General features: G+C 36.6%; 1 protein-coding gene and 1 pseudogene across 2 annotated transcripts in view; one reads left to right on the forward strand and one right to left on the reverse strand.

Moving 5' to 3' along the window:
• Hs3st4 (heparan sulfate-glucosamine 3-sulfotransferase 4) overlaps positions 1-12787 on the reverse strand; it is a 718708-nt gene that overhangs the window by 678872 nt on the left and 27049 nt on the right. The window lies entirely within an intron of this gene.
• On the forward strand, positions 7020-10622 carry LOC104861925 (annotated as a pseudogene).

The raw sequence follows: 12787 nt of genomic DNA on the forward strand, positions 1-12787 counted from the left end.
AAGACACATGTGTAAATGCCGAACAGTTTCTCTGGTATGAAAAACTAAAAGTGTAAAAGATCCAAAATGTATAATTTACAATGTGAAATAGGAAGAAAAGGGCTAAAGGTATAGGGGAAGTGGGAAGGATAGGGGAAAGGAAATAAGGAAAAAAATATGAAAAAATGGAAGCAAAGTCTTTGTAAATAGGGAATGGTGGAGGGGATTAAGGAAGGGCAGTGGTATGGGGAAAAAATGAGAACCAAGATGTCATGTAAAAGTACAAGATGTGAATGATAAACATAACTGTACTGTATATTTTAAAAGTACCAATAAACTTTTAAAAAATAAAGTATATGGGCATCTGATTCCTAAATCTGATTATTGTTTGATACCTAGAGCTCTACAAGCAAACATGTTTAAAAATGACTGAATTGAAATAGCAATCCTGACAGAACTGGGTAAAACAATCATAAAATTAATATGGAAAAATAAGAGACCCAGAATAGCAAAAGCAATTCTGGGCAGCAAAAGCAAAGCAAGAGGCATCATGATTCAGGACTTCAAGTTATTTATAAAGCTACAGTAACAAAAACAGCATCGTATTGACAAGAAAAAAGACATGTACAGATATGTGGATCAGTGGAACAGAACAGAGGAAACAAAAACATTCAGGTACATTCAGCTATATGATCTGAGACAAAAAGGCCAAACCATATAGCGGGAGAAAGATAGCCTCTTTAACATATAGTTTTCGGAAAACTCACTACTCACATGCAGAAGATTAAATCTATACACATATCTCTTACCATGTACCGACCTAAAATCAAAATAAATCAAAGATCTAAATGTTAAAACAGAAACAATCTGCTGGAATATAAAATAGGTAAAACTCAAAGATAAAGGAAAGGGCAAGGACTTTCTGAACAGAACTTCAATGGCACAAAAAATAATACCAAGAATCAATAAATAGAGCCATATCAAACTAAAAATCTTCCACACAACAAAGGAAACAACCAACAGAGTGCAAAGTCAGCCTACAGAATATGAAAATTATTTTGCCAGCTATTTCTCAGGCACAGGACTTATATCTAAAATATGTGAAGAATTTTAAAAAGTTAGGACCCCCCCAAATAAAAGACCCAATCAAAAACTGGGCAACTGAAATTAACAAACACTTCTCAGAAGAACTACAAATTGTCAATAAATACATGAAAAATGTCCAATATCTCTGGCACTAGAGAAATGCAAATTAAAACATACTGAAATTCCACCTTAACTCCAGAAAAAAATGGCTATCATTGAGAAATTAAATGCTAATAAATGCTGGCAAGACTGCAGGGGATAAAGGAACCCTTCTACATTATTTATAGGTTTGTAAACTAGTGCAACCATTATGGAAATCAGTATGAAGTCCTTTCCCAAAAAACTAAAAGTAGAAAGTCCTCTTGACCCAGATTACCCTTCTAAGTTTCCAAATGTGTTATTTAAAGACATCATATTACAATGATATATGCAATCCCATGTTTATAACATGACAACTTATAATAGTTAACTCTTGGAAGAATCCCATATATCCATCAGATGAATGGATAAAGAAAATGTGGGGTTTATACACAAATGGCATATTACTTTTAAGGAGATAGGCCTTTTTCCAAATGGGAATGGGACTGAAAGATGGAAGGAAGGGGGAGAAGAGGAGGTGAAGGGTTGAAAACATAGAATTAAGATGTGCCATGTACATGTACCAACCTCCCAAAGGAAAGGAAAACAATCATTATGTACTGCAAAGGTATACCAATAAAAATTTATTTTAAAAAAGTTTCCCATACCACTCTAATAAAATATTATGCACTCTCTTTTTGAGTGTGGATATTTCATATAAAATAATTATTTTGAAGTTCTTTTATAATTAAATCTCTATCTTCAAACTGGTTTTCTCTATAATTTTTCTTTATTACTGAGTAGAATATTTAAATTTCTATAAATACGTATTTTCTAATTTTCCCCATAAATCTGCCAGTATTTTCATGTATTTGGGTCTGTTATTGTATCTACAAACATTGTAATTATTTTGTCCCTTTAAAATTTTGACACCCTTTTTTTTTTTTTTTTGGTACCAGGGATCAAACTCAGGTCCTTGCGCTTGCGAGGCAGGCCACCAAACCACTGAGCTAAATTCCTGGCCCAACACCCTTCTTATTATAAAGTGATCTTCTTTATTCTTGGTAATATTCTGCACTCTGAAACCCATTTTGTCTTACGTAAATACATCCACTCCAGTTTTGCCTTTCTTAATATTAGCAAAGTGTATTATCAAAGTAAATTCTATATCTTCTACTTTCATATATGCAATAAACTTCATACTTTATGGCTAAAAATAAAAATATTTTGAGTATTTGATACCCATTCCAAAAGATAAAAACCTTTGGATCTGCTTCATGGGAGAAGTTTGGAAAGGTTGTGAGATGCTGGCTAGAGAAGCCCTAGATTTTTCTTAGCTGTGCTTGATGAGAAGCTCTGATTAAAGCTCAGAAGATCAGAATGTTCATAAAAAGGCAGATAGTAAAGACTGGGCTGAGGTTTCAGATGAAAACAAGGACTCCATTGGGAGTTAGGCCAGAGACCATGTGTGTTACACTCTAACAGAAAATTTGTTTACATTTTGCTCATGTCCTGAGACTTTACAAGAGATAGATTAAGGGAGGTAGTCTAATTAATTTGGCAGAGAAAATTTCAAGGTAGCCCAATATTGAGGCTGTCATGTGGATACTGCATGCTGCTTTTAGCCAGATTTATACTGAAAATTGGGAATACAATACCAATTAGAAAAGTTTTCAGTTTCTCAAGAAAGTAAAGTCCTGCAAAGTTTAGGCTGAGGAGACCTTATATACTGAAGAGCATTAAAAAGAGCCCAACTACTTTGCATCAGGACATAGGAAAAATCCCTTTATAGAATGTGAGGGATATGCAAGGCCCCAACCAATACAAACTTAAGGGCGGGAGACTATAAAGCTTTCATTTGAAAAGGGAGTTCTGGGGCACCATGAAGGAGGACCATCTAGGAATTGGTTTTCCAGGATTCATTTCACCATCTTCAGCCATCCAAGCACTCAGAGGCCACTGCAGCCATAATTCAAAGGGTCCCAACTACTGCTTGAGCTGGTGGCAGACATTGGCATTATCTGTGTGGTGCTGGATTGAGAGGCAAGCAGAATGCAAAAGCTGTGAGATAAAGGAGTCTTACACCCAGATTGCAGAAGAAAGGCCCAGGAGGCCAGGCAATATGCTTCTGAGAGGGCAGTGTGTGAAACTGTGACAGTGAAGACAAAAGTACAGTGGGGACCCCAAGAAGTTATAAAAGCCAGGAATTTCAAATGTTTGCTGAGGAAGGACACAGGAAGAAGGCAGAATCTAAAGGAGCTAAAGACTAATGTCTGAAAGTAATAGCAAAGACCAGAGCTCCTCCCAAAAAAAAAAAAAAAAAAAAAAAAAAAAAAAAAAAAAAAAAAAAAAAAAAAAAAAGAGGGGAGACTTCTTTCTTCTCCTTTTATTCTATTCAGGCTACAAGCCTAATGGCTGGTATCACCAAAATCAAGGGTAGACCTTCCCTCCTTAGTTTGTAGCCTATAGGTCAGTCATCCATAGATACACCCAGAGCTTTAACAATCTGCTAGGTGGTTCTTACTCAAGTCAAATAACATATCACAATAAATTATCACACATGTGGAGAAAATGGGCCACAAATCTGCCTCCCTAAGAATAGAGTTTAGCACTATTTATCAGAGGTAAGAAAATGTGGTATAATCGGTACTCTGTACATCCATAATTAAACTTTATAACTTTTCAGAGAATGTATGTCTAGAAAACTGGTGTTGGCCTGACCTGTGGGTGGAGTTTTTGTTCCTCTGATGTCAAAATGTCACTGGTGCAGGCTCAAGGGAAGGGGTCAGTGGCTTCAACTTGTTTGAGCTAGACAAAGCATCTCCAAATCCCTAAAAAAGACAGTTGTTACCAAGGTGAACATACATCAAAGATGTCATCTACAGTAAAGTGAGTATAGATCTGTGACTTTATTGCTTAGCTAAACCACTTCTAAAATCAGTGATGAACATAACTAGGAGCACGTGAAGATAGAGGGTTACTTAAGGTTTTCCCTGGATTTAAAAAAAAATGTGCTATGATTGGAGTTTAAATTTTAAGTAGGTAAGAAGAATGATTCAAGCCTGTTAGAAGAGGGGAAAAAAATCTATTAATTTCATTATGAGGTCTGTTATACTCAGTAGGTCCTCTCCAGAGTGTTCTGTGACCCTGATGAGCTCAAAGAATCAAAGAGGATGTCCCATGAGGCATAGAGAAGATAGATATTCACTGGGAACACATCTTCAACCTATGAATACATTTAGCTCACAGAGACCTCTCTGTTGCACCCACTTTCTTCTGCTATGGTGCTGAGCAAGCTAATTTTAATATCCAGCCTATTCCAGTTCCCAGTATCTTTTTGGCGTCTGCTGTTACTCAGCAGGAAAACTAAGAAGGAAAAAGGAAATTTAAGTTTAGCAATTCTTGAGATTGAAGTGTGCTATGGATTAAATGTTTATGTCACCTATGAAATTCATGTCAAAACTTAACTCCCGGTACAACATTTAGGGGTAGCACCTTTTGGTGGTGATTTAGACTGAGAACTCCACACTCGTGGATGGTACTCATGCTTTATAAAAGGGCTAAAAGGAGTTAGTAGGCCTTATTGCTCTTCCACCTTCTGCCAGATGAGAATATGGCATCTGTGACCTCTGAAGGAAGCAGCAGTAGCGTGCCATCTTGGTAATCACCACCAAATGATCTCCAGTGGATTTTTCCAAATACTGAACTTGCTGATGTCTTGACCTTGGATTTTCTAGCCTCAAGAACTATGAGAAAATAAGTTTCTCCTCTTTATGAATTATCCAGTCCAAGGTATTTTGCTTCAACAACATCAACAAACTTAAAGCAAGGTGAGTATGAAAAGAAAGCATATTTCTGAATCTTGAGAGTGTGCTTATACATATACTCTTCCTCTCCCTACCCCTTCACTGTAGTTTCATGACGGGAATGGCCCACACTTAGGCCATATTGTTAAGAGAAAGTATTAGATGACACACAGAAAGACTGAATGGGAGGATCTGCTAAAGTTCCTCATATGGAAGGTATGAATGAAGGAAAGCAAGAACTGGGAATGGACCAGCACAGGCACTAGGCAAGCAACTAATGTTGGCAGGTAGTTTAATAAAGTGGGAGCTGGATCTGCAGTTCCCATTCAAGCTGTATAAGTCCTCAGAAGGATCAAAGATGAAACAGGTAAGGTCTTAAATAAAGCTAAAGTATTGAGTAGATCTTAAGAAACGGAAAATTTTAGAGAGCCTGAACCCACTTCACAAAGCAATATAGGATCCTGCATCCATATTCCAGTTGCTTTAATATATAGTAGTGCTAAATGGAGATGGGGAAAGCGTGAGTCAGTCTGTAGGGGTAATTCAAGCACACATACAACAGGAATGAATGAGGAGAGAATGCACAGTGAAAGCTGAGCAGATACATAGTTGGTCCAAATGGATTCATTTAGATGTTGCATGAGCCTTGGAGTAGATACAAGGACATGATGCCTGGACACTGCTTCATAAATCTGAAAGATGTAGTCTTCTAAGCTGAAAGGCAGATATCAAACAATAATATGTCCAAAAGCATTCCTAAGTCCTACTCTTCTGGAGACAACTTGATTGCCTGGTGCCAAAACAGTGTTTTTCAATGAATTATTAAACTTCTTTCTTGAATTATGACCTGTCAATGGAAAAGGCTGTCGTGTCATAAAATATGGATCCAGTTTTTCTAAGTCCTATATCTTTAGGGAGCACTACTTTATGAATATTTTGATGGATTTTTTTCTGCTGGAAAAGACCCTCTATTCTTTCCATCTGTATTCTTGTCGTGCCTGAAGCATTTATACATTTCTTAAACCTTTCATTACAATCAGCTGCCCTTAGCATGCTATGAGCTATAAGCACTTTACCTCAATCATATATGCATTAAAACAATTGCCCTTTTAGCTGTGGATCAAGTTATCTTTGGGGTGCCCTATGTAAATGAGAACACTTCAAAATGCTAATTTAAATGAGCCAAAAATTGACTGACAGATTAATACCAATACTACTATAAGTGGACTGTTGAGAAGGCCAAGGGATGGATCAAGAAAAAAATGTGTCTGAGAAAGAGAAGTTAAGTGACCAAAAGCACTGATCAAAAAAAAGGAGAAAGAGAAACACAGGTAAGTAATGGCTGCCAGTGAGAGCAGTACCAGGTAGAATGAGAAACAGAAAGGGGCTAATTTTTCTGTTACTGTCCTGACTGTGGAAGTTCCACAGAATGGGAAGAGGGGGGAATCTGAGTAGAGTAATTAATATGATGAAGCCCTTGAAAAAAAAAAGCTGTAAAGGAAAAAAAGAAAGAAAAGAAAAAGAAAGCAATTAGAAATGTTGCAGAGAAGGAAAATTTTCAAAGAAAGGTAGACATGTTAATATACCTTTGGCTGTATTTCTATGACAATGACAATATTTGCTAGTGACAGAATTATCCATATCATTATATTACAAGGATGAGAGATAGGGTGTAAAGACAGCTAAATCCTTACCCGTTATTTCTGCATGTAAATAGATAATATCTAAAGTTGATGTATCAATACTTTGAGATAATAATGCTAAGTGAAATAAATCAGACATGCAAACTTTAGTTGCAAAGTTGTGGCTACCTCGATGTCCTGAATTTATTTATTCAAAACACCATTCGTGGTCATTTTCACTTTGTTAAAGAGAGAGAAGTTGTACCATGCCAGATCCAGCGAGTAAGGTAGATGAGGACATATTGTAACGCTTCACAAGACTACCTTTGCATTGGGTAGTACTCAGCAGCTGCATTCACTATTTTTTTATTATACGTCAGAAAGAGATCACTCACAAATGAGGACCTCTAGAACTGCTTCAGAAAGCGGCAAAAGTAATGGGATAAGTATGTTCAAAGTGAGGGGAGCTATTTTGAAGATTAATGACACCTTTCAATTTTACATCACCTTTGTGCTGTTCCCTCACCACACCAGTGCCAGTGCCCAAGACAACACCATCAACCTGATCCACACATTCCCAGACTACCTGCACTACCACATCAAATGCTCCAAGGCCTTTATTCACACAAGTTTGCGGGCAAAAACATCTGACTTCCTCAAGGTGCTGAATTGTGCACACACAGATGTCGAAAAAGAAGAAATAAAAACAATCACAGGAAAACATTTTCATCCAGTTAATTCTTGGAAACGTAGGCAGAAGCACTGGCAACTAAAAGCAGGACCACTTGCTACTAGATAATCGTGGCCCTTCTTGTTGCACCTCTCCAGGTTCTAAGGGATTCTCCATTTGGGTTCCATTTTGTACATGTTTGGAAAATAATCTGCAGAAATGAGCTGTACTTGCAAGGACTTTATAGTTCCCAAGAATATTTTTAAAAAGGAAATCCCACTTGATCAACTTGATTCCTTTTATCTTTCCTCCCTCACTCCCCTTCCCTCCCACCCTCTTTTTCAAGCTGTTTCACTTTTCAATGTTACTGATAATAAGTTGCAGGATAATACAATCTTAATTTGTTTTCTCCTAAATATTTGAGTTCAAAACTCCTGTATATAAAGAAATATGGTTGGGGACATTAATAAAGAAACTCTTCTAGCTTTAAAAAAAGTTTAAGGAATAACGGCACTAGATCTTTGAAGTTCTTGCAGAATTCCAGCAGTGTATTTGTCAAGACATGAGCTTTTCTTTGTTGGTAGTTTTTTTTCTTACTTCTCCAATTGAATGATATTGGACTATTTAGAATTTTTATATCTTCGTGATAGAGCTTTATTCATCTATATTTAGGAATCTGTCCAATTCTTCTGAGTTTTCCATCTTATTATGAGTACAGGTTCTCAAAGTAGATACCGACGATCTGTATTTCTCCAGGATCTGTTGTGATTTCTCCCTTTTCATTCCTAATTGCATGGATTTGGGTCTTTTCTTTCCTTTTCTTTTATAATGTTGGCTAAGATTTGTCAATTTCACTTAATCTTTCAAAGAACCAATTCTTTGCTTCACTGATTCTTTGTATTGTTTTTTTAGTCTCAACTGCATTAATTTCTGCTCTGATCTTTATAATTTCCTTCCTCATATGAGCTTTGGGTTTAATTTACTCTTCTTTTTCTACAACTTGAGGTTCAACATTAGGCTATTTTCTGACATGGAAATTCATTGCTATAAATTTCCCTCATAAGACTGCTTTCATTGCATCCCATAAGTTCTGGTATGTTGTATCAACATTATTAACTGTAGAAACTGTCTCATTTTTTCTTTAGTTTCATCTATGACCCATTGGTTGTTCAGGAGGATGTTAAATTTACATGTGTTTCTCCTTTTTTGAAAGTCTCACTACGTAGTTCAGATTCCCCTTGAACTATGAAGCCTAGGGTGGCCTTGCACTCACAGCAGTTCCTGCCTCAGCCTCCCGAGTGCTGGGATTACAGGTGTGTCACCATGTCCAGCAATTTTCATGTGTTTATGTAGTTTTTGTGGTTTCTTTTTGCCATTGATTTCCAATTACATTGCACTATGATCTGATAATATTCATGGAATACTTTTAATCCCTTTGCATTTACTTAAGTATATTCTATGAGCTAGTATTCTGCTGCTGAGAAAAATGTATATTCTGTTGTTGGGTAAAAATTCTGTAGATATTTACTAAGTCCTTTGTTCAAGTTTCATTTAGCTATGATTTTTTTTTTGTCTAGCTGACCTATTTGTAACAGTGGAATATTGAGGTCCTCCATTGTAATTGTACCGTGCTTATTTGACTTTCCATATCCATTAGTGTTTGTTTTACATAGGTACATGTGCCAGTATCTGGTGCACATATATTTGATTGTTCTCTTTCTCTCATATTGCTCCTTTAACAATTATGTAGTGTCCTTCTTTGTCTCTTCTAATCACTCTTAGCTTGAAATCCACTTTGCCTGCAAACAAAATGGCTACCCCTGCTTATTTTCCAGGTTCCTGTTGCATGTATTGTTCTCCAACCTTTGACTCTCACTCTATGAGTTTTTTTCCATGTGTTTCTTGTATGCAGTGCATTGTTGGATCTTGTTCTTGATCCATTCTGCAAGTTTCTTTCTTTTGATTGGTGAGTTGAGACCATTCACATTGATGGGTATAACTGATAGGTATTGACTTATCCTTGTCATTATATTGTTTTTCTGTTGTTACTTCCCTTTCTTTCTCTTCTATTTAATTGCCTACCTTGTCTGGTTAATTTATTCCATGGGGATTCTTAGAATTGTTGTTTTCACTGTCTATTTCTAGAATATCCTTCAGAACTTTTTGAAGTGCTGATTTGGTGGTCATAAATTTCTTCAGGTGGTTTTTATTAAGGAAGTATCTTATTTTTCCATCAATTTTGAAAGATAACTTTGTGGGGTACATCAATCTAGGTTGGAGGTTTTCTTTTTTCTATTTTCAGTACAATATTTATTTGTAATGCTTTATCTAATTTGGAATACAAGTATAATGATACAATGGGAAAATGTGCTCAATGTTTCTCATTTTAACCTGGGACATAAATGTTCATATGTTATCTGATGAATATCAACTACATAGTAGGCGCAGGACATACAGCAATGCGTAAGAGATAACAAACACTGTGACACTTTTGAAAAATCTCCAGGATCAGGTAATGGCTGTAACTGCACAAGTGCAGGCACTGACAAAAAAAAAGTTCAAGCTGGAGTGCATTCTACAGAGAAGGGTCTTAGCTTGTTGGAAGTGGAAGAACATATTCTATTCATGTACCTTATGGATTTGAGCCACCTCATCCTGCACAAAGCCTCAAGGAGGATCTCTTCAGGGACATATAGCAGTTTTTAGACTAGTAGAGATTCACACGGTTTTGGAAAAGCTTCAACCCTTGGACCCAAAACTGAAGTACCAAATTGACAAACTGGTCAAGACTGCAGTGACAGGCAGCCTCAGTGAGAATGACCCACTTCATTTTAAACCTCATCCCAGTAATATGATGAGCAAGTTGAGCTCTAAGGATGAAGAGGAAGATGAGGCAGAGGATGGCCAGTCTGAGGCTTCAGGGAAGAAATCTACAAAAGAAGTATCTAAGAAATACATTCCACCATGCTTGGTACTGGTGCATTATGATGAAACAGAAGCTGAGCGGGAGAAGAAGCTTCTGGAACGAGCCAAGAGGCAGGCGTTCAGCAGATCTGTTATTTGTGAATTTAAGGAGATGTTCCAGAGGAGATCCACGATGCTTGCCATCTCCATGTCACACACCAGAGTCAGGAAGACCAACACAGGATTAACTATGAGGAGAGCATGATGGTGCATTTAAGTGTCAGTAAGCAAGAGAAAGGACAGCGAAAACGGGCAAATGTTATAAGCTCACAGCTTCATTCCCTCACACACTTCAGCAATATCAGTGCAGTGACAGGAGGAGCCACTCATCTTGATGAGGATCAGAATCCAATAAAGAAGTGGAAGCAGTTACCTAAGAAAGGGAGGAAGAGAAAAGGTTTTCGGAGGTGGCAATGATTATAGGCATACATATTTTATGTATTTTTTACCATCCCTGGGATACTTCTAATTTCATTATATGTTAGTCTTTTCCCTTGGAATTCATTAACTGTTTGCTTTGGACATACAGAAAGATTTTTACTAATAAAATTGATTTTGCTTATAAAAAAAAAAAAGAAAGGATGCAGCCTGTTTGCCCTTGCACTCAATTCCTTGGTAGTGGGCTATAACGTTGTTTATGACCGCTCATTCCAAATTGCATAGATTTGGGTCTTTTCTTTCCTTTTTTTATAAGGTTGGCTAAGGGTTTGCCAATTTTGTTTATTCTTCTGAAGCACCAACTCTTTGCTTCATTTATTTTTTTATTTTTTATTGTTCTCTTAATCTCCATTGCATTAATTTATGCCCTGATCTTTATAATTTCCTCCCTTGTATGAGCTTTGGAATTGCCCTGATTTTCTTTTTCTAGAAGCTTGAGGTTCAGCATCAGGTTGTGTAATTGAGCTTGCTCTATTTTCCTAATATGAGAATTCACTGCTATGAATGTCCCTCATAAGACTGTTTTCATTGTGTCCCACAGATTCCAATATATTATATTGTCATTGTCATTTAATTGTAAGAACTGTCTGATTTCTTCTTTAATTTCCTCTGTGACCCATTGGTTATTCAGAAGTGTGTTGTTCAATTTCCATGTGTTTATGAAACTCTTGTGGTTTCTTTTGCTATTCATCTCCAATTTCACTGCATTGTGGTCTGATAATATACACGGGATAACTTTGATTTCTTTCCATTTACTTAAACATGTTCTATGAGCGATTATGTGGTCTATTTTATAGAATGATCCATGTGCAGCTGAAAATAATGTGCATTCTGATTTTGTTGGTGGAACACTCTGTAAACATTTGTTAAGTTCACATGTTCAAGAGTTTGAGTTCTACTGTTTCATTGTTTATTTTTTGTCTGATTGCTCTATCTGTGACAGTGGAGTATTGAGGTCCCTCACTACTATTGTATTGGTACTTATATGAGTTTTCACATCCATTAGTATTTGTTCTATATAGTTCAGCACACCAACATTTGGTACATATATATTAATGATTGTAATCTCTTCCTCTTGGACTGTTTCCTTTACAAAGATGTAGTGTCCTTCTTTGTCTCTCTTAATCAGTGTTGGTTTAAAATCCACTTGATCTGCAAAGAGACTAGCTACTCCTGCTTTTTTCTTGGGGGGGGGCTCCTGTCGCATGGAGTATTGCTTTCTACCCTTTAACTTTAACTTCAGTCTATGAGTTTCTTTTTTAATTAAGTGTTTCTTGTATACAGCATATTGTTGGATCTTGTTTCTTGACCCATTCTACCAGTCTACTTCTTTTGACTGGTGAATTGAGACCATTAACATTAATGGTTATAACTGATATGTACTGACTCATCCTTCTCGTGACTTTTTGTTGGATTCTCCCCTTTTGCATTTAGTTTCTTGTCATGCCTGATGAGTTCATTCTGCTGGGCTTCCTGGGGTTGTGATCCTTGTGGTGTTTTCCTAGGATATTGTTTAAATTTTTTTAGAGTGCTGGCTTAGTATTCATGAAGTTTCTAAAGAGCTATATGTCATGCAAGTATCTTATTTCTCCATCAGTTTTGAAAGATAGCTTTGCAGGGTACATCAGTCTGGGTTGGAGGCACTTCAGGGGTTGAAATACATCACTCCATGCTCTTCTTGCCTTGTGCGTTTGTGTTGAGAAGTCTGCTGTGATTCTGATGGGCTTTCTTTTGCATGTGATTTTTTTCTTTTCTCTAACTGCTGGTAAAATTTTGTTTTTCTGTTAGGTTTCTGGAATCTTAACTATTATATGCCTATGTTTAGTTTTTTATCATGGCTAGTTAGAGTCTTATAAGCCTCACTTATCTGTTTGTCAAGTTATTTTCCACTATTTGGGAAGTTTTCTGCCATTACTTCTGTGAACAGATTTTTTTATGCTGTCTGCACTCTCTCCTGTTTCTTCATTGACTCCAATCAGTCTTATCCTATTCTTATTTGAATTCTCTAGCAGCTGCTGAATTGATTTCTTGTGGTCCCTTACTGTGTTTAAGAAATTTTTCTTTTCCTAGTCACTAATTGCAATCCTATCTTCTATATCTGAAATGCTGTCTTCACATTGGCTGTTTCAAAAAGGACATAAGAT

This window comes from Fukomys damarensis, unplaced genomic scaffold, assembly GCF_012274545.1.
Source record: "Fukomys damarensis isolate Sample0158 unplaced genomic scaffold, DMR_v1.0_HiC HiC_scaffold_34, whole genome shotgun sequence".
NCBI classification, from domain to species: Eukaryota; Metazoa; Chordata; class Mammalia; order Rodentia; family Bathyergidae; genus Fukomys; species Fukomys damarensis.